The sequence below is a fragment of the Lathamus discolor genome, chromosome 1 (assembly GCF_037157495.1).
Source record: "Lathamus discolor isolate bLatDis1 chromosome 1, bLatDis1.hap1, whole genome shotgun sequence".
Classification (NCBI taxonomy): domain Eukaryota; kingdom Metazoa; phylum Chordata; class Aves; order Psittaciformes; family Psittacidae; genus Lathamus; species Lathamus discolor.
Genome location: NC_088884.1, coordinates 82,961,328 through 82,988,442, shown reverse-complemented (window position 1 = coordinate 82,988,442; position 27,115 = coordinate 82,961,328). Strand labels below are relative to the sequence as shown.

The 27,115-nt window shown below is 40.8% G+C and overlaps 1 long non-coding RNA gene across 1 annotated transcript; it reads right to left on the bottom strand.

Moving 5' to 3' along the window:
* Window positions 1-1,052: 1,052 nt before the first annotated feature.
* LOC136007231 (uncharacterized) lies at window positions 1,053-27,115 on the bottom strand. Its single transcript, XR_010609539.1, has 5 exons — window positions 26,821-27,115; window positions 3,233-3,322; window positions 3,009-3,139; window positions 1,716-1,908; window positions 1,053-1,630 (listed from the first exon to the last, which is right to left on the bottom strand). It is a non-coding gene; the product is annotated as an uncharacterized LOC136007231 (long non-coding RNA).

The window sequence follows — 27,115 nt, the reverse complement described above, 5'->3', positions numbered from 1 at the left end:
GTCACTGCCCATAGCAGTGGGATTGGAACTAGATGATCTTTAAGGTCCCTCCCAACCCAAACTATTGTGACTCTACGATTCTATTCTAAATTCATCTTTACTGCAATATCTATTATCTTCTGTTCCATCCGGCATACAGACTATTCTTGCTCTCTTCTCCAGCAGCTATTTGCATAGGTGAACACTGTTTTGTCCTCCTTCAGCAGCCTCCTCAAAGCTAACCAGCCTTCTTGAGGCCCATTCGATATTCCAATAGAACTCTGCTCATGTACTCTCTGCTGTGTCTTCAGCAAGTCCTACTTACAGAGCACCTAAAGGTGGACATAATGATCCAGCTAAAACGTCTACAATACACCACTTGGTTTTCAGTTTATACTCCTACTTTACATACCCCAGGACAATATTTTTCACAGAAATACAATATTGCTCATTTAGATTTGGTGCAAGACCGATTTAAGACTCCCCAACAATATCCTCCCTCAAGTTCTCTGCTTTGTGTGCCTGTATTAAACCAATTTTACAAACATGTATTTACAGAAGTACTTTAATTTAATTTAAAACCTTCAGACTCATAATAAAAATTAAATAAAAAAAAAGAAACCCAAAACCAAAAAACTCAAAAAAAAAAAAAAATTAAGATAAAGGCCATAATGCCCTTTCATTTAATTTTTGCTCTTTTTCCAAATTCTTTCTCCCTGTTTTTATTAAGGAAATATTTTAAAACCAGGTTTGTCTGAAGACATAAACTGCTAGACTTGGCTCACTTCATAAATTATCATTCCTAATGATTGTACCTTTAAAAAAAAAAAAAAAAAAGGAAAACAAAGGCAAAGCTGAAAAAACTCAAAACATTTGGGGAACAAAACTCAAAGAAAGCATGCCTGAGGTGTATAACACACTGAAAAAAATCTCTGATTCTGCACTGCAGTTGGGGAGAAGGCAAACAGAAGATAGATAGATATGTGATAATGAAGCAAAGACAAAGATATTGCTTGCACTCCCATACAGACCAAAAAGTACTTCTTTGGAGAAGTTTGTTTAACTTGGCACCCTGTACATAGCTAAGACTGCTCCAAAGTCTGATGCACTCCAGAAATGGATTTTCTGTTTATGGAAATCACAACTGAGCAAATGTGTCACATTACATTTCATCAAGGTCTTGGTACATTAGGCACAAACATACCTTAAGTTGCAACAAACATATTATTTTCAAAAATAAAAGTAGTAATAATAATAATTACACCAAAAACCCAAACAAACTGAAACCAAACCCATAAACACTCAGAAACTAAGGAATGATCAGAGGAACACTGTAGAATGCAAGACGTTAGTTAAAAGCTGCTCTCTTTAAAATTACTGACTTAGCAGGAAAAAGTGCAACAACATTATTCCAAGAAGAACAGAACCTATGTTCTCTAAAACAATTACTTTCTAGTTTCTTTATATCTCTGCTGAAACAGTATAAAACTAGACACAAAACTAAAAGACAATGCTATGAAATTCATAATTTCTGAAAGATGAATACTCTTCTTCCAGTAGGTCCTTGACCTAGCTATTATAGGTTACATTTGTCATGCAGACCAAGAAGATCTGGAATTCTGTACTGAAGTGGACAAAACTTCAATGCTTTCTGAAAAAAAAAAAAAAAAATGTGCTGTTTAGTGTCACCAGCATCTTGCTTCTGGTGTAATGTTTCTTGGTTTCAAGATTAATACCTCAGCTAGTAGAAGCAGTAGAGATGTACACACGGAAAACTTGTTTTTCACTGCCATTCATGACTTGCTGTTTTGGAAGCAGATCAATCAATCACAACAAATAGGCAAGTGAGGGTGGACCAGAGATGGTGATGAAGATGCAGGGACCTGAAAGCTACCTTCATCTCCAGGCACAGAAGGACAGCAACAGCACCTGGCAAATGAAGACATCAGAGTCCAAATAATTCTGGCAGTTAAAATTGTGAAGCAAAAAATTGGGAGATTATGATATAGTGCTGGAATGTTCCTGTTGGAAAGGGACAACTTTCCAGAATTAAGATGAGGTACCCTGTATTATTATAAATTATGCTCACTAAAAACATAGCTTTGCTATAAAAATATAACACCCCCAGAAAAAAAAAAAAACCAAAAAACAAAAAAACAAAAAAACCCCAAAAAACCACATTAGTTCAATCGAACCAACTCAAGATTCTAAAATATAAAGATCACAAAAGTACACTCTTTGTCAATGATTTGGCAAGCAAAGGCATTTCACACACACACGGAGACAAAATAACTGAGTATTGCCTTTTGCTAACTGTCAGGTACTGGTGTTCTGGTCATTATCAGGAAAAAACATGAAGTTACATATTAACAAAACCTCAAAGAAATAGGATATTGTGTAGGAAATTTCAATTAGGCTTTTTTTTCCTTCTAGTCACCAAAACTTAAGGAACAGTTAATTTTATAGTGAGACATTGAATTTAAGCAAGCATTAGATTTCTCTATAGGGACCTAGGGAGGGGTATTTTTGTTCCCACCAGGTAATATCACTGGACCCAAAGTTTGCCTGCAAATACTTCGAACTACCTCAGTACTGCTAACTTGAGCATCTTATCACCTTTTTCCCCAAGAACTGTAGGCATATGTAAGATAGGCAAATTTTCTTCCCTGAATTTTAAATCTGCTATACATACAGCACATTAATCAGAGATAGAGTGAATCAGATCTCTATGAGGAAAAACATACCCTCCACATTTGCTTATGCATGATTGGGAAAATAAGGTGTACTACAGCAACTTCAAGACAGTCATTAAAGAACATAATCTGAATGTGGAAAATTCCAATTGAGTTTGGAATTTGACCTAAGAGAAGAAAATTGCCGATAAATTTTAATCAATGTTAAGTTACTCCTGACAAACACAGAGACCAAGGACCTAGCCTTCAGCCTGCTTTTCAAGCTGTGCTGTGCCACTGTACATGGAATAATTAAAGAGTCACAGGGTTAGAAAAGGAAGAATCTCTCTATCCTACCAGTTACTTCTCTGGAAGGAGGATTTATTTCTTTGTATTGCAAGAAGTGTTTCAGGTATTCAGCGCAGCAATTGCTCAGTGCAACCTTCCGAGTTCTTCCACAGTGTTAGGTTAGAAGATGGGACCTTCTTCTGTGAAGAAACTGGTATGGGTTTGCATCCTCTGGAAGAGGAAAGGACTTAGAAAGGACTGTACAAGACAATATTAGAAAGAAGGAATATTACCTCCATTTCCAGCTGGAAGTATGGGTCCATATGAGTCCTTGAATGGGGATTTACCCGAAATCATCAGGCTTCGCATTTCCTCCTGGTTACCTGGAACAGCTCCATACTCAGACTCCCGGTTAAGAATTCTATTATAAATTTACTACTTCTTCCCCCACTGACTGTGGGGACCATAGGTACCACGTGCCCATCAGAATAGAACTCCAGTGTTAATAAAAATTACATAGGTCTTCAGTGTCATGTGCTCATGTCCTTCTATATGAGGCTAACATTCAGTCTCATAGGAGACAGATCACAACTTTTTCAGCCTATTAAATAACACTGAAAAATTAAATTGTGGCAACCCATTTGTAATGAGTTGAAGATTCCAGGTTGAAATCTTTTTCCTTGTACTTTAATGGTCCCGAGCTAAGAATTAATAATTCATCCATCAAGAAGAGCAAACCCAATAATCCCCATGACAACTGTTTTCCAACATCGACAATGAAACAGAGCAATCTCCCAGCCATAAGTCATGGTTAATGCTCACTTTAGTAATTATACAACATCTACACAATTAAGTTGATTCACATCCAACTTAATACACAGCAAGAAATACAAAGACAACATTTCCTACAGCGAGCTCCTTCTTCTCCTTCTCTAACCTACAGCAAAGGAAGGTTGGGTGTTATGAAAAATGTAATGGTTGGTATTCAAGGTTCCTAGAGATGTAAACTAACATGCAGGTCAGTTCAAAGACTTGGAATGGCAGATTTTCATGGTAGAGAAATGTAAGAGTTGCCATCGAGAACCTGGTTACAACTATCACAACAACAGTCAAAAACTTAAACAGTTAACTTTGTTAAAATGCCAACTTACAAGAAGTTCTCCCAGTGCACTTGGAGAAGACAAGAGCACAGATTACCTCAGCTGCCTTCCACAGGATATTTTGCATGCTCACATTCAGCACAGAGTGCAAGTAGATCCTAATTCAAGAAGTGAAACTAGTCCTGTTGTGTCTGTTTTCTGGTTGTATCAATTCACATGGTTTTGGTCAGTATGTGCACAACTTCGACTTAAAGGAATAAGCACTAAATTTAAATCTTCTTTGGGGAAACAATAATGTCTTCTCTACACCAACAATGAATTTCTTTCTTGCAACAGAGAAAGATAATTGAAGCTAGTGAAATTATATCCTTGTCAGTTTGCTCTACTGGATGACAGTACCAACTCGGTGGCTTAAAACTGCTCTCAGCAAAAAATAAAAATCGCTGTTTTAATTGGGAAGCTCTTCTGCTGTAATTATAATAAATTTCAACTATACTTTCAAGAATTTGTGGATTTTAATTCTGTACGGGTGAACTATTTTTTTTTTTTTAATTAAACTACAAAACTATGCTGTTGTTGAATTTTATTAATGTTCCAAGCAATTAGAGAGCTTGTTTGTTGTGGTTTAACCCCAGCTAGTAACCCCCGGCCTTGCAGCCATTCGCTCTCCCCACTCCCCACTTCCCCACCCCCAAGGCAGGATGGGGAGAACTGAAAAATGCAAACCCCACAGACTGAGATAAGAACAGTTTCATAACCAAAACAAAAAAATAGTGAGAACAAAAAGAATACCACCAACAATAATAATAGGAAACAACAAGAGAAGAAATGAAATCTCAGACAACACAAGTGATGCACAATGTAATTGCCCACCACCCACTGACCGATACGCAGCCTGACCCAAGCAGAGGTTGGGCCTTCCAGGTAACTCCCCCCAGTTTATATACAGAGCATGACGTGCTGTGGTTTGGAATACCTCTTCGGCTAGTTTGAGTCAGGTGTCCTGTCTCTGCTTCCTCTTGGCTTTTTGTGCCCCACCTCAATGGCAGAGAGACTGAGAAGTCCTTGATCAGAGTAATCATTACTTAGCAACAACTAAAACATTGGTGTGTTAATCAGCGTTGCTCTCAGACACAGCACTGGGCCAGGCACTGAGAAGGAGAAAAAAAACTTACAGCTGAACCCAGGACACTGAAGGACTACAGATGTATTATCTCTGTGCCTGGCAAGAACTTGCATCAGTGCAACCAAGAAACACCAGAGAGGTGCACTGCAGGGACGAAGAAAAGACTTCTGATATGCTTTCTCAGTGAAACATTTTGAGCAGTGCTCAGCTTCTCTGAAGTCTTACTGTTGTTATGACAAATCAAAGTAATAATCCATTTACATTGCTGTGTTTTTCATCTACAAATTTCAAAGCAGCATTAGCAAAGATCCATAGCATGAAGAACAAGAGATACATCAGCTTTCCAATATCCAGCTTTATGCTTGCAGACCTGCAATCACACACCCTTTCTTTTGTTAATGGAAATAGCAGACACTTTAATTGTTTACAGGTTGAAAAATCCTTAAATCCAATCCTACACTGAAAACCAAACACTGCTTAACCAACAAAGTTCAAACATTTAGATAAGAGGAGGAATTTTTCCTCAACAAGGACATTTCTTAAGGCTAATTCCAGCAAGAGCTCCTCTCTGCATCTCCTTCTGTGGCAGAAACCTTGGCACCATCTCATCTGACAAGAACAAGCTCTTCTGAACTTCCTGGCATTTCTTCCTGTAACCTCAACTCCCAAAGTCTCACACTACAAACAGTTACTCATCTGCTTATTTAATGAAATCATTCATGAACACAACATGGCAGTTGTCTGCTAAGCTCCTCTGTCTGGAGGAAAAAAGAAAAGGGCGGGGGGGTGGAATGGGGAGAATCAAGGCCAATGGGAGAAGCCATTTTTTCGTGAAATTTCAGAGCTTTAATTTTGAACAGATTTATAAAAAAATAATAATTTAAAAAACTACTACCTTTATTCACTAATCTGAGTGAATCCTTATGACAATGGTAAGCCATTCTAAGGAAACATTTAAAACACATCAAAGAACAACTCTGGAGCTACACACTTTTAAGTAGCTCAAGTTAGGCATAAAAAATAGGACTCAGCTGAGCTAGCTTCAGACAACTACATCCTGGTCTGATCTAGTTGTCTAGACTTCCTTCAGTCAAGTGAAAGAGACAGACAGTTTAGGATGGGAATCCTGGCATGCCAACAAAAATACACTCTCATGTTCACTGGACACACACAGAATCCCACCTCTGCTTTCACTACAGGAACATACAAAGCAGAATCACAAGTTCAGGCAAGATGCATCTCAGCTATCCCTTGCACATTTTTTATTATTTTTTTATTTTTTTTTTTTTTCAGTTTACAGGCATTCAGTTGCAACATTCAAGTGTGCAGCATTTCTAAAAAGATCTTGGAGCATCTCAGCCTGGAAATTGCCCCAAAAGGAAGCACTTGAATATATGTAATCAATTGCTATTTAGGCTATTCAGGCAGATGGGTTACTTCACCCATTTTCAGCTGTGCTGTAGATGGCTTGAGGGTCACTTGTAGTAGCTTGATCCAGCATTTCTTTACAGCTGCAAGTGGTCAAAATATTTACAACTCAAAATTGTGATTAACATCACAGAAGACGCAAACAAAACCCAATCATGAAGCATCTGGCACCATCTAAATTTTTAGAGTGAAGGTTTATTTCCTTAACACTTCCTAACAGAAAATGCTTATTTCCAAGAACACTTTTCTTACAACTTGTTTTGAAATTTGAAAATGTTCAACATTTAATGCAGTGAGGGCTAATCTGCCTGAATTTATTTCCTTAGATGGTCAGTTTGATACTTGCTCTTTTTTTTTTTTTAATCTTGCAATCATTTATATTATTCATAGCAATAAACTAACAATGTATGTTTCTGATACATCTGTAATTCCCAAATTTCCTCTAAATTGTGCACAGAACTGAATTCAGTCTTCAGATAAGAATCTCTTGTTTGCATAACTGACTCCTGAATTTTGTTTTGTCTGTCTTTAGAGGATTTGAAGAGAGTTGGTATTTGTTCCTGACACAAATTTCCATTTTAAAACCTATGATGCTCTCCATTTCTGAAAATTCATTGTAAATTTTCATTAGAGAAATGAACAGGCACAAATACCCTCTAACATACTAATCTTCGCTACCTAATTTGAACCAATTTTTAAAGAAAGTGAAGATAAAACATTAAATTATATAACAAATTCCATTAACTGCATGGTGTATGTATTACATACATACATCTAACTAACGAAAGTGACCATGGATATGTTCATTTCTCTTCAAGAAATGGAATTGTCAGCTATGCTGCTGCCTGTAAAGACAGATATTTAGTACTATAAAACTGACAGAAGAGAAATATTCCACTGCATTTTATCTTGCTATTCTGCCTTTCTTCACAATGCAAGCATGGAGTGAAATAATTTCAAAGAAGTCTCACGAGCACCAGCATCATCCATCTTTCCTCCAGAATGCAAGAAACAATGCATATTCCACAAAATTATCTATGGAGCAGAACATTTTCTTTCTGTGACATTCAGCTAAAACATCCTGTTTTCTGAAGGTATTCGTTTTACAAGCTAAAAAACTATGTTAGAAACATTCTCAAGCCAGACAAGTGCTGACTTCCTCCTAAAGAAAAAAAAAAAAAAAAAGCCATTGAGAAAGTCTGGTGAACACTGAGCCCAGGACCTGGGCCTGAGAAAGGTCAAGTCCGTTCTAAATGGAGAGCCAGTGATCTTCCAACAGAGTTCAAAAATCTACATCCTCTGCTCTTCCACTCCCAGTATAAATCATGGATTATTTAGATAAGCTTTGGGGGACAAAGGTTAATGAGTCTTTAGGTCAAAAACCAATAGTAATCAGCATTATCAAATTAAACATTTTTTTCTTTGTTGTTGTTGTGTTCCTCACTTTTTCCCTAGGAAAAAATTTTAATCCAAATTAAAAAAAAAAAAAAAAACAAACCAAAATAAATCACAAACAAACCAACAACTAAGTAAAATAAACCAAACCAACCCTTTTAAGAGAATATTTTTCCTGAGCATGAATGCTATACACACACACTGTAGAGTCCCTGTAAAATGACATACCTATTTATCAGAAACAATGAATGCATCGCCTCAATTCTTCCAAGCCATAATTAAGATGTTAGCTTGTTCTATACTTAGGAAATGCACAAACGTTCCTGCCTCAAAAAAAAGCTCGGCAACTAAAATGAAAAGATAATGTTTATAATGGAAGAGAGGTATGTGATAAAAACATGCACTGAAAGTAAAATGAGTACTTAATGCTTACATGCCTAGATTTAAGTAACAAACCAACAGTTACAAGAGCTCAGGGTTCAGGACATGTCATGGTTTAAGCCTAGCCAGTAACTCAAAACCCAGGACAGGGCAGTCAGTGCATTAATGACCATCACAATTTACAGACACACACTTTACTGAACTTCTGTAGTTGCTTATATCTGCTGAGATAATTTGTTAGATGCCTACACCACAAACACGACTGTATTTTCACTTGAATCGCACCATTTTAGAGTATTGAATTATGGGGAATGGGGAGGGAACAAGATTTATTAAATGCAGATCACAGTTACAAGGAAATGCTGATTTGTATTGGTGGTTTAGTCTGAGGTGTTGTGTTTGTTGTTCTTTGGGGTTTTTTTTAAGTTCATAGAATAGTTAGGGTTGGAAAGGACCTTAAGATCATCTAGCTCCAACCCACCTGCCATGGGTAGGGACACCTCACACTAAACCTTGTCACCCAAGGCTCTGTCCAACCTGGCCTTGAACATCGCCAGGGATGAAGCATTCACAGCTTCCCTGGGCAACCCATTCCAGTGCCTCATCACCCTAACAGGAAAGAACTTCCTCCTTATACCCAGTCTAAACTTCCCCTGTTTAAGTTTTAACCCATTACCCCTTGTCCTGTCACTACAGTCCCTAATGAATAGTCCATCTCCAGCATCCCTATAGGCCCCCTTCAGATACTAGAAGGCTGCTATGAGATCTCCACGCAGCCTTCTCTCCTCCAGGCTGAACAGCCCCAACTTCCTCAGCCTGTCTTCATACGGGAAGTGCTCCGGTTTCCTGATCATCCTCATGGCCCTCCTCTGGACTTGTTCCAGCAGTTCCATGTCCCTTTTATGTTGAGGACACCAGAACTGCACACAATACTCCAGGTGAGGTCTCACAAGAGCAGAGTAGAGGGACAGGATCACCTCCTTCAACCTGCTGGTCACGCTCCTTTTGATGCAGCCCAGGATATGGTTGGCTTTTTGGGCTGCAAGCACACACTGAAGCTGGCTCACGTTAAGTTTCCCATTGACCAGCACCCCCAAGTCCTTCTCCGCAGGGCTGCTCTGAATCTCTTCTCTGCCCAGCCTGTAGCTGTGCCTGCCAACACAGCTGTAGGACCTTGCACATTTCAGTCTTTATCAGAAAAGCAATCAGAGATGCTAAGAACAGACAAAAAGTTTGTAACACACATATGCCCCTCCTGACACTTTTTGCCATTTAACAGGTAAAATGAAGAACAGCCTGTCTTTGCTACCGAAAATTCTTAACTGTGAACAAGGGTCATAAATTTTTAAGTGTATCTGCCTCCCGTCCAGGCATAAGTGTTTAGTGTGGATGCATTCTAAAAGACATAGTATGCAAAGAAAACCAGCATTAGTGACTGGGAATAGTGGTGAAAAGGCAGCAAAAGTGAGACTGGGTAATACTGAGGGTTCCTTGAGTTTTGTCTAGGTTTTCAAGGAGCCTATGAGGTCTCCAAGCAGCCTTCTTTCTCCAGGCTGAACAGCCCCAACTTCCTCAGCCTATCTTCATACAGGAGTTGCTCCAGTTTCCTGATCATCCTCATGGCCCTCCTCTGGACTTGTTCCAACAGTTCCACGTCCTTTCTATGTTGAGGACACCAGAACTGCACACAATACTCCAGGTGAGGTCTCATGAGAACAGAGGAGAGGGGCAGATCACCTCCTTCGACCTCCTGGTCACTCTCCTTTTGATGCAGCCTAGGATACGGTTGGCTTTCTGAGCTGCAAGTGCACACTACTGGCTCATGCTCATTTTCTCATCAACCAACACCCCCAAGTCCTTCTCCACAGAGCTGCTCTGAATTTCTTCTCTGCCCAATCTGTAGCTGTGCCTGGGATTGCTCCGACCCAGGTGTAGGACCTTGCACTTGTCGTGGTTGAACTTCATAAGGTTGTCATCAGCCCACCTTACAAGGGTGTCAAGGTCCCTCTGGATGGCATTCCTTCCCTTCAGCATATCGACCGAACCACACAGCTTGGTGTCATCAGCAAACTTGCTGAGGGTGCAGTCAATCCCACTGTCCATGTCACTGACAAAGATGTTCAACAAGACTAGTCCCAAGACCGATCCCTGAGGGACACCACTCATTACTGGTCTCCAGCCGGACATGGAGCCATTGACCACAACTCTTTGCGTGCAGCCATCTAGCCAGTTCTTTATCCACCAAGTGGTCCACCTATCAAATTGATGTCTCTCCCGGTTTAGAGACAAGGATGTCTCTGTCATGTGGGACAGTGTCAAATGCTTTGCAGAAGTCCAGGTGGATGACATCAACAATTAAATGAAATATTTATAATTTTTTCCAGGAAAGCTTTCTATGGAAATACAACAGCAATAATCTTAAAATAATTCCTGTCAGATGTTATTGTATTAACTGTAACATGAATTTATATTCAATATAAATTATATTTAATACAGATTGTATTAGACAAGCTATCTACTAGCACAGGACACTGGGTCATGCTGATATAGAATTTAACTGCTGTACTTTAAGCTATTTTTGAGATGAGAGTTTGAAACCTTCTGCCTAGGCTCATCTAGAAAGCAGAAGATGCAGCACTACTCCTACAGGACGAACCCCAAAATCTCCAGTTACAAAATCCTTACTCCAGCACTTGTAAGACTTTCCTGGACTATCTATTTTAATTCATATTTCCCAGGTATTCCCCTGGCCTTCCCCTCTTTGATTGTTTCTTGGTATTTTTTTGTTTTGTTTTTGTTTTGTTTTTTTGGTTTTTTTTTTTTTGGGGGGGGGGGGGGTCCCCTTAAAGTACTTTCACAGTTTCAAGTAATAAGATGAGGAGGGTAAATACAAACCAACCACCAAAATCATCCAGTGAAAACATTTCAATGGGAGCTGTAAACCTGCCATGCTATTAAACAGGGATTTGAAGGTTGGCAGCAAACAGCAAAGGCCTCTGCTTCAGAAACATAGAGTTTCCATAGCTCCCACGAAACTCCCTACACATCTAAAAAAAATTTACAGTTCTCTCTCTCCCTTAAAAATCTTACATCTTCTCACTGTAGGACTTGTTCTGAGCTCCAGCAACTCACAGCAGCGCACATGTTCAAGCCTCTCAACTCCTCATGTGGAGCACAGACTAACCAGCCAAAAACTGAGCTGGATTTTTACTGCAGCTTGCTCTTTGCTATTTAGTAGGAAAAAAAAAAAAAAAAGAAATAATGAGCAACCAGACTCTTCCACTATATTCTCAGTACTTCTGCTACTGCTGCTTCAGTATCACGAAGGAACGGGAGGAATGGTAAGACACTAGAGAAATAGAAGCAAGAGAGAGTCAACACAAAGGTTAAGTGAAAAGACAAGGTAGTACACCCTCTGGTTTCAGAAGCCACAGGGCTGGAGACCCAGAGACTCCAAGATAAAAAAATAACATGCTTGTATTGCTCTATTGCTCCTCCACTGATCTCTTGGGCATCCTCTCCTGGCTTCCAAGACAGATGTTTAATCAGACCCTGCACAACTGTTCTCATTATTGTATATTTAAGACAGCTTCACAATTAATAGAATACCTTTATACACAGACCTTTTACAGAATTCTCTATTATCCTTCCTCTTGTCACTGTTGCATTAACAGATGCTAGTACTATTATCCTTCCTCTAGTCACTGTTCCATTAACGGATGCTAGTGCTTTCCACATTAACAAGTATGTTCAGAGACGCATTAACATCTTCATATTGTTACGTAAATACCACTAGACATTATGACCACGCATTGAACACACTGTATTTGTTGCTTCTACCAAAGGCAAAACTTCTGCTCTTTTCCCTTGTGTGACAGGAAAAGGTACCTAAATGCTGGCCATAACATATATGTTAAGAAAAGTGCTCCAAAACATATGGCTATTTTGTAAAAAGCTACAGAAACTAATTCTGATTTCACATTAACCAGTCTAAGTTGGGAGAAACTCCAGCCATGTTACCTCAGTGCCAAAAGTAGCACAGGACCAACATCCAATCCTAAATGTCTCTAATGCTTCTAGATGGAAAAGTTTAGGAAATACCAAACTGCACTACAAAGTTTGCTATGTATTCTAATAGCAAACTTTGGGATTAGAAGCACTGAAGTATCAAACATTAAAATGCTTGCTTTGCTTCCTCTGCATCTTCTGATCAACTCTCATCCATGAATTGTAACGTCTCACAGAGACATTGTAATTAGCACCCTTGCTTCCTTCCTTTCTGGAACCATGCTGATTTTTTAAAGGGAAGTGTAAGACATTCTTCCACTTACAATCGAATGTAAATTAAATAATGTATTAATTATTTCAGTAGCACTTGATATTTATTTTAATTAATCTTTAAGTCAGACATGAACACTGGGGAGTAACAGCAGGACATCAAAAGCAGCAAAAGTTTTGTGGTTTGGGGTTTTTTTTCCCTGTTTGAGAGCATTTTTAATGACAAACTAAACAATGCACTACTTTTTTATTATTATTATTTTTTAATATAAGTTTGATGACATTAAACCACATACAATGGCTGTTTCCAAAGAAAACAGAAAGCTTCTGAATGCAATACCTGTACAAGCAGGGCAAGAAATAAAAGCGATCAGCACCACTTCATCTCAGTCTTCCCTACAGAGCTGTGTACAGCATGTCAGAGTTGGCAGTCTCTGCTTGAACAGCATTAAGAAGTTCAATTAGACTCTTGCTTCCTCGGGCTGTGGCTGGAGGTAAAAAAAAACCAAAACAAAACCAAACCAACTCTCCATAGCACCTAGCAAAGCTCCTGGGCATATGTCCTGACCCAGGCAAAGCACCTCTTCCCCTTATCTCTGTCACCAAAAGATGACCCACACACATATGCCAGAGACTTTGTCACTGGAACTAATCCTGAATTATCAGGGCCCAGGCCTGTATTCAGAACTCTGACTAAAACACCTCCTGGCACAAGAGAATTTATGCTGAAGAGCAGCCAACAATCTCTTCCATGCCCTGGAGCTAACTGGTGTGAAGAGCTGATGATGGCAGTCTAGGCAAAGGGACCTACAGCCTCCTCGCTCCATTTCCTGTCACACATCCCTGCAGCAAGCCACAGCACCAAGATCACCTTTGCCTATCCCAGGAACTTAAAGTGAACTACAGACTAACTTCTTTGCATGACTTCAAAGTGGCAACAGAAGCACACACCATTTCTTTTTTATTAATTTTTTTAAAACTGGGAATATTTTTTTCCTGGTCAAGCTGAGCTTACATAAACTAATATTCTCCTGAACCTTTTACTGCAACTGCAAAACAAGAATTACTTTAGCACTTCAAAACACCGAGATCAAGATTCTCAAGTTTTGACCTCTTTTTCACCTAGCCATATGAATTATTCCTTACTAAGATGCTATGGGTTTTACATCAACATAGGCCAGTATTAACTGCTTTACTTGTCTGCATTCAGCCTCTACGGATACCACAAGTATATCAAAACATAAAGGTCATATTTCTGGGAAAACATAGGCCTTCTTTTCTTAGAGAAATCTGAATTGGATTAAAATAGCAGACAGACTAGTCTAAAATTAGTCCAGTTTTCAGCGGTTTGGGTTTTCTTTAAGATAACAATAAATCTGCTTAAATATTTTGGTTGCCTGTGACCCTAAATAAATCACTTAGTGTTGTGTTTCATTTTCCTCCATCCATCAAATTGCAGCTGGAACAGGAGGAAGAAGAAGAGAGGAAAAGCAATTCTGGCATGACTTTTGTGCCACAATCATTCGGGAGCATGCTTGATCCATAAAATGGATAGGATCAGCTCTGTGTGCGCTTGGGACACTAGCTCACAGAAAGTGTGTGCTGTGCTTAGCACATCAGTTCCCAGCCCTTCACCCCAATTTCCTTCCCTGTGCACACACACTGTATGGCCAGCTCTGGAAGCAAGACAGGCACAGAGGCTTATCCAACTTTATTTTGAGTTGCACAGAGGGCAGGTACTCTCTGGAAGACATCTGTTCTAATGGATACCACCATCGAAATGCAAAAAACACCTCAACATAACTGTAAAAAAGCCACAACTTATACCCCACCTTCAGTCTCAACTGTGCTTTCACTTAAAAAAAGATTATTGTACTACAGCTATTTTAACTGACTCAAAATAAACTTATAGTTCCCAAGATAATTAGAAATGTGTGCACAAAGTAAACCCCTCATTCCTTCCCAATATTCACAAAGTATCTTAAAGAAGAAAAGTATCTCATGCTATTTGCTCTACCTTTTATTTAGATAAAACAGAAGAAAACCACCTTTTCTCTAAACGGAGACAAGCTCAGATGGCTAATATTCCAAATGTCTTTTTAGAAGTGACTGACAACAACATGGCTCGGTTCTGCAAATCTCCTCACAGCTGAGCCCTATATCTCTCTACAGGAGACCAAACAGTAGCAGTTCCTCCAGGGCTTTCACACTTGTGACCTTCTGGGTAGAAGCTCATCAATACAGAGTCTAGGTGTACTCGAGCTACACTGTAACTCACAGGCAGCAACTCCATAGCACGCAGTGATTAGGCGGCTAGTAGGCAGTCTCTTGTTTCCTGTCACTCATCCTAGTAGTAGCATTTGGCTTTTAGACAGGAGCTAGTTCTCAACATTTTACACAGCTTCAGATACTCAATATTTCCATCACTTGTACAGTTCCATCCCTCCAAAAATCCCTCTCCAAAGGAACACATAACCCAAGATTAACATGCAGTTTCTCATCATTTTTACACTAACGTATTTAAACTAATTGGAGACATATGCTTAAATATCACAGAGGTTGCTCTGCAAATCCCACCCCTTCTTTTTCTAATCAGCACATGTGGGAAAAAGAAGCTGCTTTCACAGCCAGGCAGTAGAAATGCCATTTTCAAAGTCACAGTCCTGATAAGAAGTTACAGAATACAGATGCAACTTTCCTCTTCATAATTGTTTTCTGAATCTGTCTAGTCACTCAAAATTCCCTTTTTTACATGCTTTTCTGCTTTGAACATTTCAGTGACTCTCCCATACAACTTCAAATACAGACAACATAATGAGAATTAAAGCTCTTTGAAAACCTATGCCCTGAATTCAATTAGCAGTATCAAGAATCCAGCAGTTAGCAGCAAGTCCAAAACATGTAATAGGATTATTTGAGAGTTTAATGATGAATAAAGCCCTACCCAAATATTTTCTTTCTTGCTTTCTTCTCCTCTAGAAGTGAATATTTAACATAACTGTTTTTATTTTTAAGTCTAACTTATTTCAGTATATAATGTGGCATTTAGGTTGGTACAGAAAAGACCTGTTGATGGGATATCCATTACCTCCACCTGCCTCATCACATAGCAGTTCCACTTGCACTGAAACTATATTCAGCTGTAACGGCAGACATTAGCAAATGTTGCTAAGAGCAGACACCCTTAGGAGTGATCACATCCATCTGTGCTCCCCATCATCTACAGCCTCTGATTCAGACAGGTCCCGTCAATACCACACAACATTTGGCCTGGGTCTTCCACGGACCTTATGTTGAAATAACAAGAACATTGTCCCAGCATTCCACTGCCTAATGCTAAGAGCAAGCACTTCATGCTCTGCTGAGCTGGAGGTACTTGAGGATCCAGGGTCTTCAAGGATAGCATTAAGAGGACTTTGTAAAACAGAGCGAGTCAAACCTGTAACAGTCTTAACCATACTACCAGCAGCAACTACACACTGGAGTGAAGTTTCTCCAAACCATACCTTTGGTTAGTCTTTGAGAAATCTACTTTATTCCAATGAAAGTCCAAGAGCAATGTTACAAATAAATAGTCAAGGAATTTGTTTCAGTGTCTACAGATTAAAACACACAGTTACTCTTTATTAACAGAACTTACAATGTTTCTATTTGCTGCTACTTCCATCTCAGGACATTCTCTACCCAAAAACATGGGGGTATGTGTGGGGTGTATATGTGTAAAATTCAATACTCTCTGCCACTACAAAAAAAAAAAAAAAAAAAAAAAAAAATGCTTCCAAGCCTGAAATTATGACCCACAAACTTACAAGCAATCAGTTCCAGACACAGAACTCCAGAGCCACTCCCCAAAATGGAATCAATCCCAGGAGAAATGCAGAGCTACAGTACAGAGCACAACTTGAGCAAAGCAAGTTTTAAGTAACTGCTCCAGGAATAAGCACGAACAAACTGAACTAAAACAGATCTAGCACAGCCCTGAGGCTAAGCTATAAGAAAGGCCAGCTCATAAAAAGCCCATAGCCAGATATCTATCTACCACACATGCAAAGTGCCACTATTTAGTTTAGAGAAGTCAACTTTTCCCCTTTGCACTGCTGTAGCATTGGCAAAACTGTTTCAGAGCTCTTCACTGCCTATGTAATGTTAAGAGGTGGGTTATGTAGACACTGTATTGCCAGAGAATGCTTTTACTGTGTCTTGGAACTTTTTTGGGGGTTAGATGCAATATATCCACTTGATTGGTATATAAGAAAGTCAGTCTTTCTGGTAGAAATCTCCTCTTAACTTTGATGCACTGAAGGAAAACTGAGCTCTCCATCTGGACAGAATTCATAAGCTCTACAGTATTAACACACTAAAAGGAACAAAAAGCTCTGATGTAATTATTACCAGTAGGTGGTATGCATTAACTGCTATTTTCAAACCAGCAGGTTATTCAGCAGCTTTAGAAACACTAAAACCCTCAAGATCCAAGGCAAAAAAAAAAAAAAAACCAAAAAAAAAAAAACCAAAAAACAAACAACAAACCCAAAACCCAAACAACTAAAAAACCGTTTAAAAAAAAAAAAAAAACTTAAAAAAAAAACCCCATTAACAAATCTTAGGCATTCATGATAAATTGCAGTTATAAGCAAGCATTCATGCTGGCAATAATTAGCAACATACCTCAACATTACTGAATGTCAATGAAGTCAAGAATACTCTTCACGAAAGAACAATACACAGGAGGTGGCCAAGTTGTATTTAAAAGGAGGCATAAGCAATTTTGTTAACTGGAGAAAGAAATGCCAGCTGTAAATAGGATGAGCTCACAGTTTGTAGCATTTATTCAAAACCAGGAACTACACAGACTGAAATGAAACCACTTCTCTCTAAAGATTTTAAAAAAGGATAGTGCGATTGCTAGCCATTTTTCAAATACTTACCAATAACAAGACATTTTTACTCTAAATTAGAGCTTCGGTGAATGAGTATTTTGAGTTCTGTTGTCAAGAAGAATCTCCCAAGACTTTAAAGTGTACACCTAAGAGAAATATCAATTTCACATCAAGCGTACATCTAAATAGCTGTAACCTGAATACAAGATGTACATCTAAGAGCTACATCGGCAGACAAACGAGGTAGCCTGCTCAATTCCTATCCAGTACAGCAACAAAAAACCTCCTGAGCAACCAAACCCAAACACTAGTAGTTTGGACTGTTGTTTTCCTATTTGCAATGACACCAAGCTCAAATTTTATTTAATTATGCTCTAGGTAAATACAATAAATTCTTACCAAAGTTGTCCATGTCAGTGTCTCAACAGTTTCTTAAGATTGTGGTTTCTCCCCTCAGAATAATATACTGTTGGTTTTATTTAATAAAAGCAACAGAAAACTGCAATAAGTTTAAGCAAAGAAAAAAAAACATATGCATATATAAAGCCCCAAATCTGTAGTAACTTAAATGCCTTTAAAATCTGACTCTAAAGTTATTGTCTTAGGCTAACTGGGAGCTTGAGGAGGAGACAAATATCTTAACTGGCCTCTTAATAGTTAATCTTATGCTGCTATAACTTGGCTGGCAAATCTGAACTAAATGAGGAAAACTAGAAGAATTCATAGCAATAGACAAAGTCCTTTGTGAAGATCAAAATGCTTTTAACGAAGTAAAAAAGGCAAAAGATTCAGTACATTTTTCTTGTATGTTTGGAGTGAAGCAAGATGACAGGCTAGTATCACAACAAGATGATGAAGTACTTTCCAGTCCATTAGTAACTAAGGAATATGTTAAACAACATCTACAAGAAATAAACACCCTCAGAATTAGTATACTTAGATAACCCCCAGTGAATATTTGAAATATATTTGCAGATGATTTCTCTGGCCTACCTGATACAAATCTAATATATTCAGGGCACAAACTGTATTTTTCATGATGGAAATAAACCTAAAAGTCTACCTACATTCCGAAAGAGTAGCCTGGTTGCGGGCATAACACTTGCACTAAAAAATTCCACCTTCCCCTGCTGAATTTTAATCCTAAACAAGGTAATGAGGTCAATAAATTAAGACTTAAATAATTGTCACTATATTCCTGTCAAAAAAGGCTATATTGACCTACACAAAGAAGTGAAAAAGTAGTTCTGGTTTCATTGTGGTTTACATAACTAGATTTATATACGACTGGATTTATACAAATAGATGAAAAGCTGGACATGAGCCGGCAGTGTGTGCTCACAGCCCAGAAAGCCAACCATATGCTGGGCTGCTTCAAAAGGAGTCTGACCAGAAGGTTTTTGAAGGAGGTGATCCTGCCCCTCTGCTCTTGTAAGACCCCCACCTGCAGCACTGCATTCAGCTCTAGGACCCCCAACACAGGAAGAAACATGGACCCATTGGAGTGAATTCAGAAGAGAGCCATGAAGATGATCATGGGGCTGGAGCACCTCTCCTATGAAGGCAGGCTGAGAGAGCTGGGGTTGTTCAGCCTAGAGAAGAGAAGGCTCTTGGGAGACATTACAGCAGCCTTCAAGTGCCTAGAGGGGGCCTACAAGAAAGCAAAGAAATAATGGCATAGTGACAAGTCAAGCAGCAATGGCTTTAAACTAACAGAAGGGAGGTTATTATATTAGATATTGGAAAGAAATTCTTCACAATGAGAATATAGTGAGACACTGGAACAAGTTGCCCAGAGATTTTGTGAATGCCTCATCCCTAGAAGCATTCAAGGCCAGGCTGGATGGAGCTCTTGGCAATCTAATCTAGTTGAAGACCCTGCTCATGGCAGCATGGTTGCACTAGATGACTTTAAAGAGTCCTTTCTAACCCAAACTGTTCCATGATCTAAACTGAATATCCTTTATCTCCATATCACATTAGAATTAGCTCCCTGTGATATTCTGATAAGTATTTATAAAAGAATAATATATTTAATAAAAATAAAATATTTAAAAAGTTATTTTAAGAGGAATTTAAAGACTTATTTTAAAATAACTTTGAAGAAATAGAAAATTGTTCTCAGAATAACCATGAACTGAAAACCAAAAAACAAAAACAAGAACAAAAAAACCACAAACAAAAAACCCCCCACTTTTAGCAAAAGAGATCCTCATCACCATCATGCTACAACACACTATGTAAACACTTTCACAGACAGAAGTTACTAAGCTGACTTTAAACAAAGGCTTTGTTTACATTAACAGGCAGCACAGCCCCACTCAAAAGCATCTGTAGGGTGCCAAAGACCTCATGCCCACCACCCATCAGGGGGTCTTGCAAGGGGAAGGAGGTAAAGGAAGAGATATTTCAGACCAGCCATAGCCTGCTTTCTTGGCCCCAAATGACTCTTCACAACTGGAGCACATTAGCTACTCTCCTGCTCCTGGAACACATACACTGGTAGAAGCTAACTCTAAAGGAATCTGCTCCCCAGCTCCAGGACTTTCTCTGATGCAGGGAGCAGGGTGGGGTAGAGGACACAGAGAGGAGAGGAAGAGCAGGAGTAAATAAAGGATTAACAAACCTACTTCAAAATGCATGCCCAATTTTAACTGACATGGTAGTGCAGGTGCACCAAAATCCTCATCAGAATTGACTGCTAGAAGCTGAAGTCAGAATGCATAATTATTAGTATTTTAAAACTGTAAAGTAGATGTATTAACTTGAAAAATCTAATTTACATAAGAATTCAGTATCTCCATTTCTGGCCATCTCAAAACCAAGGCAGAAAGCCTTTCTGGAAGATACAAATAGCTTTGCTTGACTAAACCTAAGTCAACTTTATATATCAAGATTACACATTGAAAATGCTACATTAACTGGTATACATAATAGCCATAATATATGACAAAATATTTACATTGATTCATATGGTACGGAACGTATTGATAGGTATTACTGAAAAAGATCATGCACAAGGGAGATATACATGGAGAGGCATAGAACCCTTTTCTCAAGACAGCAAGATTCAGCTTTTACCTGTTTATTTAGACACTTATATAAAACAGTGACAGTTTTGCAGAGTTAATCTTTCACAACTTAAAAAGCAGCCCTGCAGAACTACATATTCTTGATGGTTTTGGGAAATGAGGTGACATGCAAGCAGGCCTAAATCCTAACTATTTGGTTTTTGTAATCACTATACGATTTTCACTAATGCAGTAAACCTTCTCACCTGGATTCTCATCCCCCCACATATCTCCATATATGTGATATATACACATTTTCTCAAATTCTAGTGTATGAATGGTATTCACCTGAGTTTGGAAGGTATCCAAGACCTGAATCAGGTGCAAACTAAAAAACAGGAACACTCATTTATTTAGTGTACAGGAAGAACACATTACTGCTAAAATGTTAGACAGAAGTGTAGATAAATGGTGTTTATCCGTAATTTGTACATCAGCAACATAACAAATCCAAGCTCTCTACCTACGTATCATGAGAAAGAGGGATATGACACTCATGGAAAAGTAAAATGGCACCAACTTCTGAGTTCTAATTCTCTCCCTTGCAGAAAACTTGAGGATGTCTATCTTCACTCCTAAACTATGATGATACTTTAGCTTTACTAATTTAGTGCCCCTGCTGCAATTTTTAACCAAATTATTTCATCAGGAAACTCATGAAACCATATTGTCCTCATTGTACCTATTCATAAGCATTTCCTGACAAACATACTAAGTTTAAGGGCACATATACGAGGATGAACTGCATCATGCAGTTTTCAACTTCATTAAAAACTGCTAAAAAAGGGCTTTCTGCAGAACAGCTTAAGGCATAAAATCTTTTGACACCTAAACCAGCTCCTTAGGGCTTCTCAAATTCTATAAATAGCATACAAGACATACGTAAGTTTTGTAATACAGACCTCAAGTTTAACATCTTCACTTACATTTAACTAATATACATTATCTTTGAGGGCTGGGAAAAGTCTGAGTCAATAAGCTCAAGCACAAAAACATACTGCTAGGAGGCTGCCTCTTAACCATAAACTCACTGTTGTATGCTGGGGGTCTTTTACCAAGGAGAAGAACCTTTGGCAGAGCTAAGGTTAATATGCCATTTACTTGAGATTCAAACCGGCCATCAAGGGCCACTCTCGATCAGTTGCTGAGGTGAGTAGCTTGAGAGAGGACGCCTGCAACACCGGAGCGGAGAGGGGAGAGATCAGCGTCCAGGAGCCTCACCTCAGAGCGACAAGAGCCACTGAGGAGGGAGCCTCAAGTCCTCAACAGGACTTGCCCAGGACTCGGAAGCTCAACTCCCGCGAGGGGCTGACTCACAGGGGGCGGAGCCAGGAGGAGTGGCACCAGCTGGGAGTGGCTAAAAAACCTTCCCAGGGAGCGCGGCGACCAGAGCCGGCAAACAGAGAGCGTCGAGGCAGTTTGCGCGGCAGTTCGCGCGGGCAGGCGAGCGGGCAGGGGAGCGTTCCAACCGCCTCATCGAGAGGACTCGCCTGGAGTACAGGAGGGGGAAGGAGTGCTGAGGGATGTAGACGGATTGATTGACCAGATAGATCATGGTTACAACACGATCGAAAGCTGTAGTGAGTACTAATGTGGGTATCCAGACTGAGCCTTCCTGCAGACATGCAGCTGTGCAGGTCTCTGGCTGCAGCGAATGCCTGAGCCTGGCACTTGTATTGGAGGGAGCCAGTGATACTGCTTGTGTTCGCTGTGAGCAAATAAATGACCTGCTCAGGCAGGTGGCTGAACTGAGGGAGGAGGTAGAAAGGTTGAGAGCCATTAGAGAGTGTGAAAGTGAAATAGATTGGTGGAACCGCACCCTAAGGCAAGGGCAGAGGGAAGTGGTTCAACAAGCTATGGATCCCCTTCCCTCCTACCACCAGACAGAAGGAGAGAGCTTAATGGACAAGGATGGATGGAGGGAGGTTCCTCCTCGGAGAGGTAAGCGAAAACCCTCACAATCCCTTCCTCCCTCCCAGTTGCCCTTGAATAACAGGTACGAGGTCTTGGAAATTCAGGGCCAGGTGAATGGAGATGGTGAGGCAAATCTATCTAGTGAGTCACCCAGGGCTAGTCACTCACCCCCATGCCTCAGAACTTCCCCAACCAAGAAGAAAAGAAGAGTAATTGTGGTGGGTGACTCCCTTCTGAGGGGAACAGAAGGGCCCATTTGTCGACCGGATCCACCCCACAGGGAGGTCTGCTGCCTGCCTGGGGCTCGGATTAGAGATGTTAAAAAGAAGCTCTCTGAACTGGTGCAGCCGTCTGACTACTACCCACTGCTGGTTTTTCAGGTTGGCAGTGACGAAATTATTACGAGGAACGTAAGGGCGATGAAGAGAGACTACAGGGCCCTGGGACGGCTGGTTAAAGGGTCTGGAGCGCAAGTGGTGTTTGCCTCCATACCTGTTGCAAGCGAGGGTGAAGGGATATATAAGAAGACTCTGCAGGTTAATGTATGGCTACGTGACTGGTGCCAAAGGCAGGGGTTTGGGTTTTTCAGTCACGGGCTGCTGTATGGGACACCTGGTTTGCTGGTGACAGGCGGGATACACCAGTCCCAGAGAAAAAAAAGGGTTTTGGGGCAGGAGTTAGCAGGGCTTATTGACAGGGCTTTAAACTAGTTATGAAGGGGGGAGGGGATTTAACTGGGCCTGTTGGGGACAAGCCCAAGAGGAACATGCTAGGGATTGAAGGATGGCGGGCTAAGGAGGACTATCAATCTCTTGTTTCACTTGTGGGAAAGGATAGCTCTTTAGACCCTGTCCCGCAGGGGAAAAAGGGTACTAGGACTGGCTCCCTGAAATGCCTGTACACCAATGCACGCAGCATGGGGAATAAACAGGAGGAGTTAGAAGTCTGTGTGCGGGCTAAAGGTTATGATCTAGTGGCGATTACAGAGACATGGTGGGACAGTTCACATGACTGGAATGTGGTCATGGATGGCTATGTCCTTTTTAGGAAAGATAGGTCAGCAAAGCGAGGTGGTGGAGTTGCTCTTTACGTGAGAGAGCAACTAGAATGTATTGAGTTCTGTCCGGGGTCGGATGAGGAGCAAGTGGAATGTCTGTGGGTACGAATCAAGGGGCTGACTGGCATGGGTGATACAGTTGTGGGGGTCTATTACAGACCTCCTGATCAGGACGAAGGAGTTGATGAGGCTTTCTACAGGCAACTGGAAGTAGCCTCGCGACTACATGCCTTAGTCGTCGTGGGGGACTTTAACTACCCCGATATTTGCTGGAAGACTCACACAGCCAGTCATTCACAGTCTAGGAGGTTCCTAGAGTGCATTGATGATAATTTCTTAATGCAAATGGTGGACGTACCAACTAGGGGAGCAGCGCTGCTAGATTTAGTACTCGCCAACAAGGAGGGTTTGGTCGAAGTGGTGACGGTCAATGGCAGCCTTGGCTGCAGTGACCATGAGATGGTGGAGTTTAGGATCCTGTGTGGGAGGAATAGAATACCTAGCAAAGCCACAGTTCTGGATTTCCGAAGGGCCAACTTTGGCCTCTTCAGTCAACTGCTAAGGGAAGTCTCATGGGAAAGTGTACTAGGCGGTAAAGGGGCTCAAGATAGTTGGTTAGCATTCAAGGACTGCTTCTTCCAAGCTCAGGATCGGAGCGTCCCAATGAGTAGGAAGTCAAGTAAGGGATCTAGGAGACCGGCGTGGTTAAACAAGGAGCTGCTGGGCAAACTCAAGTGGAAAAGGAGAATCTATGGATTATGGAAGGAGGGGCTGGCCGCTTGGGAGGAATATCGGACAGTTGTTAGAGGATGTAGGGAGGCAATTAGGACAGCTAAGGCCTCCTTGGAACTCAATCTTGCTAGTTGGGTTAAAGACAATAGAAAGGGCTTCTTCAAATACATAGCAAATAAAACTAAAACAAGAGGCAATATAGGCCCACTGCTGAACGAAGTGGGTACCCTGGAGACAGAGGATATAAAGAAGGCAGAGGTGCTGAATGCCTTCTTTGCCTCTGTCTTTACTCCTGCAGACTCTCCCCGAGGGCCCCGGATTTCTATAGCCCCAGAAGGAGTCAGGACAAAGGAGGAGTTTGCTTTGGTAGATGAGGATTGGGTTAGGGATCAGCTATGCAAACTGGACATCTGTAAATCGATGGGTCCGGATGGAATGCACCCACGGGTGCTGAGGGAGCTGGCGGAGGTCATTGCTAGGCCACTTTCCATCATCTTTGGTAAGTCGTGGGAAACGGGCGAGGTGCCTGAGGATTGGCGGATGGCAAAGGTCACACCAATCTATAAGAAGGGCAAGAAGGAGGACCCGGGTAATTATAGACCGGTCAGCCTTACCTCCATCCCTGGAAAGATGATGGAACAACTTATTCTTGACTCCATCACTAGGCATATCAAGGATGAGGGGGTCATTAAGAACAGCCAACATGGTTTTATGAGGGGGAAGTCATGTATGACCAACCTTATAGCCTTCTATGAGGAAGTGACTAGGTGGAGGGATGATGGTAGAGCGGTAGATGTAGTTTTTCTTGATTTCAGTAAGGCATTTGATACTGTCTCCCACAGCATCCTCATAGATAAGCTAAGGAAGTGTGGGCTTGACGATCAAGTAGTGAGGTGGATCGAGAACTGGTTGAAAGGAAGAAGGCAGAGAGTTGTGGTCAATGGCGCAGAATCTAGCTGGAGGTCTGTGACTAGTGGAGTTCCTCAGGGGTCGGTGCTGGGACCGGTGCTGTTTAATATTTTCATCAATGACCTGGATGAGGGAACTGAGTGCACCCTCAGCAAGTTTGCTGATGACACAAAACTGGGAGGAGTGGCTGACACACCAGAGGACTGTGCTGCCATTCAGCGTGACCTGGACAGGCTGGAGAGTTGGGCGGGGAGAAACTTGATGAAATTTAACAAGGGCAAGTGTAGAGTCTTGCATCTGGGGAAGAACAACCCCATGTACCAGTACAGGTTGGGGGTTGACCTGCTGGAAAGTAGTGAAGGGGAAAGGGACCTGGGGGTCCTGGTGGATAGGAGGATGACCATGAGCCAGCAATGTGCTCTTGTGGCCAAGAAGGCAAATGGCATCTTAGGGTGCATTAGAAAGGGAGTGGTTAGTAGGTCAAGAGAGGTTCTCCTCCCCCTCTACTCAGCCTTGGTGAGGCCGCATCTGGAATATTGCGTCCAGTTCTGGGCCCCTCTGTTCAAGAAGGACAGGGAATTGCTTGAAGGAGTCCAGCGCAGAGCCACAAAGATGATTAAGGGAGTGGAACATCTCCCTTATGAGGAGAGGCTGAGGGAGCTGGGTCTCTTTAGCTTGCAAAAGAGGAGACTGAGGGGTGACCTCATCAATGTTTACAAATATGTGAAGGGTAGGTGTCAGGATGATGGAGCTAGGCTTTTTTCAGTGATATCCAGTGATAGGACAAGGGGCAATGGGTGTAAACTGGAACATAGGAAGTTCCACGTTAACATCAGGAAGAACTTCTTTACTGTAAGAGTGACAGAGCACTGGAACAGGTTGCCCAGGGGGGTTGTGGAGTCTCCTACACTGGAGATATTCAAGGCCCGCCTGGACAAGTTCCTGTGTGATGTACTGTAGGATACCCTGCTCTTGCAGGGGGGTTGGACTAGATGATCTTTTTAGGTCCCTTCCAACCCTTGGGATTCTGTGATTCTGTGATTCTGTGAAATCACTCTAGTGGTTTTTGTTTGCTTGCTTACCCCAAATAGGGATGGGGAGAGGATTTTGTTGTTTCTGCTGGACTGCTTCTTGGTTTTATCTGTTTTTTGTTTTAAAGAGGTGGGTATTTCTAGAAAAGGAACTTCATTGCTTGTACCACTAACCTGAGCTAGGCCCACTCAGCAAAACAGCAAAGCAGAACACAATGGATCATGGATTCAATGCATTGATCTGGATGCATAAATGGTTTAGTTTTACTATATGTCTGCACACAGGTTTTTTACATAACTGAAAAGAGATCACAGCTCCTGAAGAGATTACACAACTCAATACAAAAGGAACATTGGATCCATGTGAAAATATAATCGTACTTTACCACAATTTGAAAAGTAAGAGCAACTTGCTAACTTCTTTAAAAAGCAAGCACATCAACAAATACCAAACACTTAGAATTTCTGACACTGGCTCTTGAGTGTACCTAAAATAAGGAATGGAGAGGAGAAGCCTCAAAAAGAGAAAACATCTGGAGGGCAAGACACTAAACAGAAAGATTTGGGTTTGAAACCAACCTGTACTCCAAGGATGGTAATCTTGAAGACTGGAACTTTTCCAACAGTCTCATTAGCAGCTGCTAGCTGAAACAACCCTCTGGATGCTCAAGGGAGCTTCTTTCTTTCTACCACTTCCAAAAATATTGCTGTAGCCCCCTTGCAAGGAAGCTTTCTGCTCCACTTCACTTTCTTACTCTCTAACCTCCCTGCTCCTTACTTTATCTTGTTCTTTGTAACACCCAGCTCACAAAAATTTCTCTAACCTGTACATGCTTAGCATTTCTCTGGGAGGAACAATCTTCCTCTCCCCTTC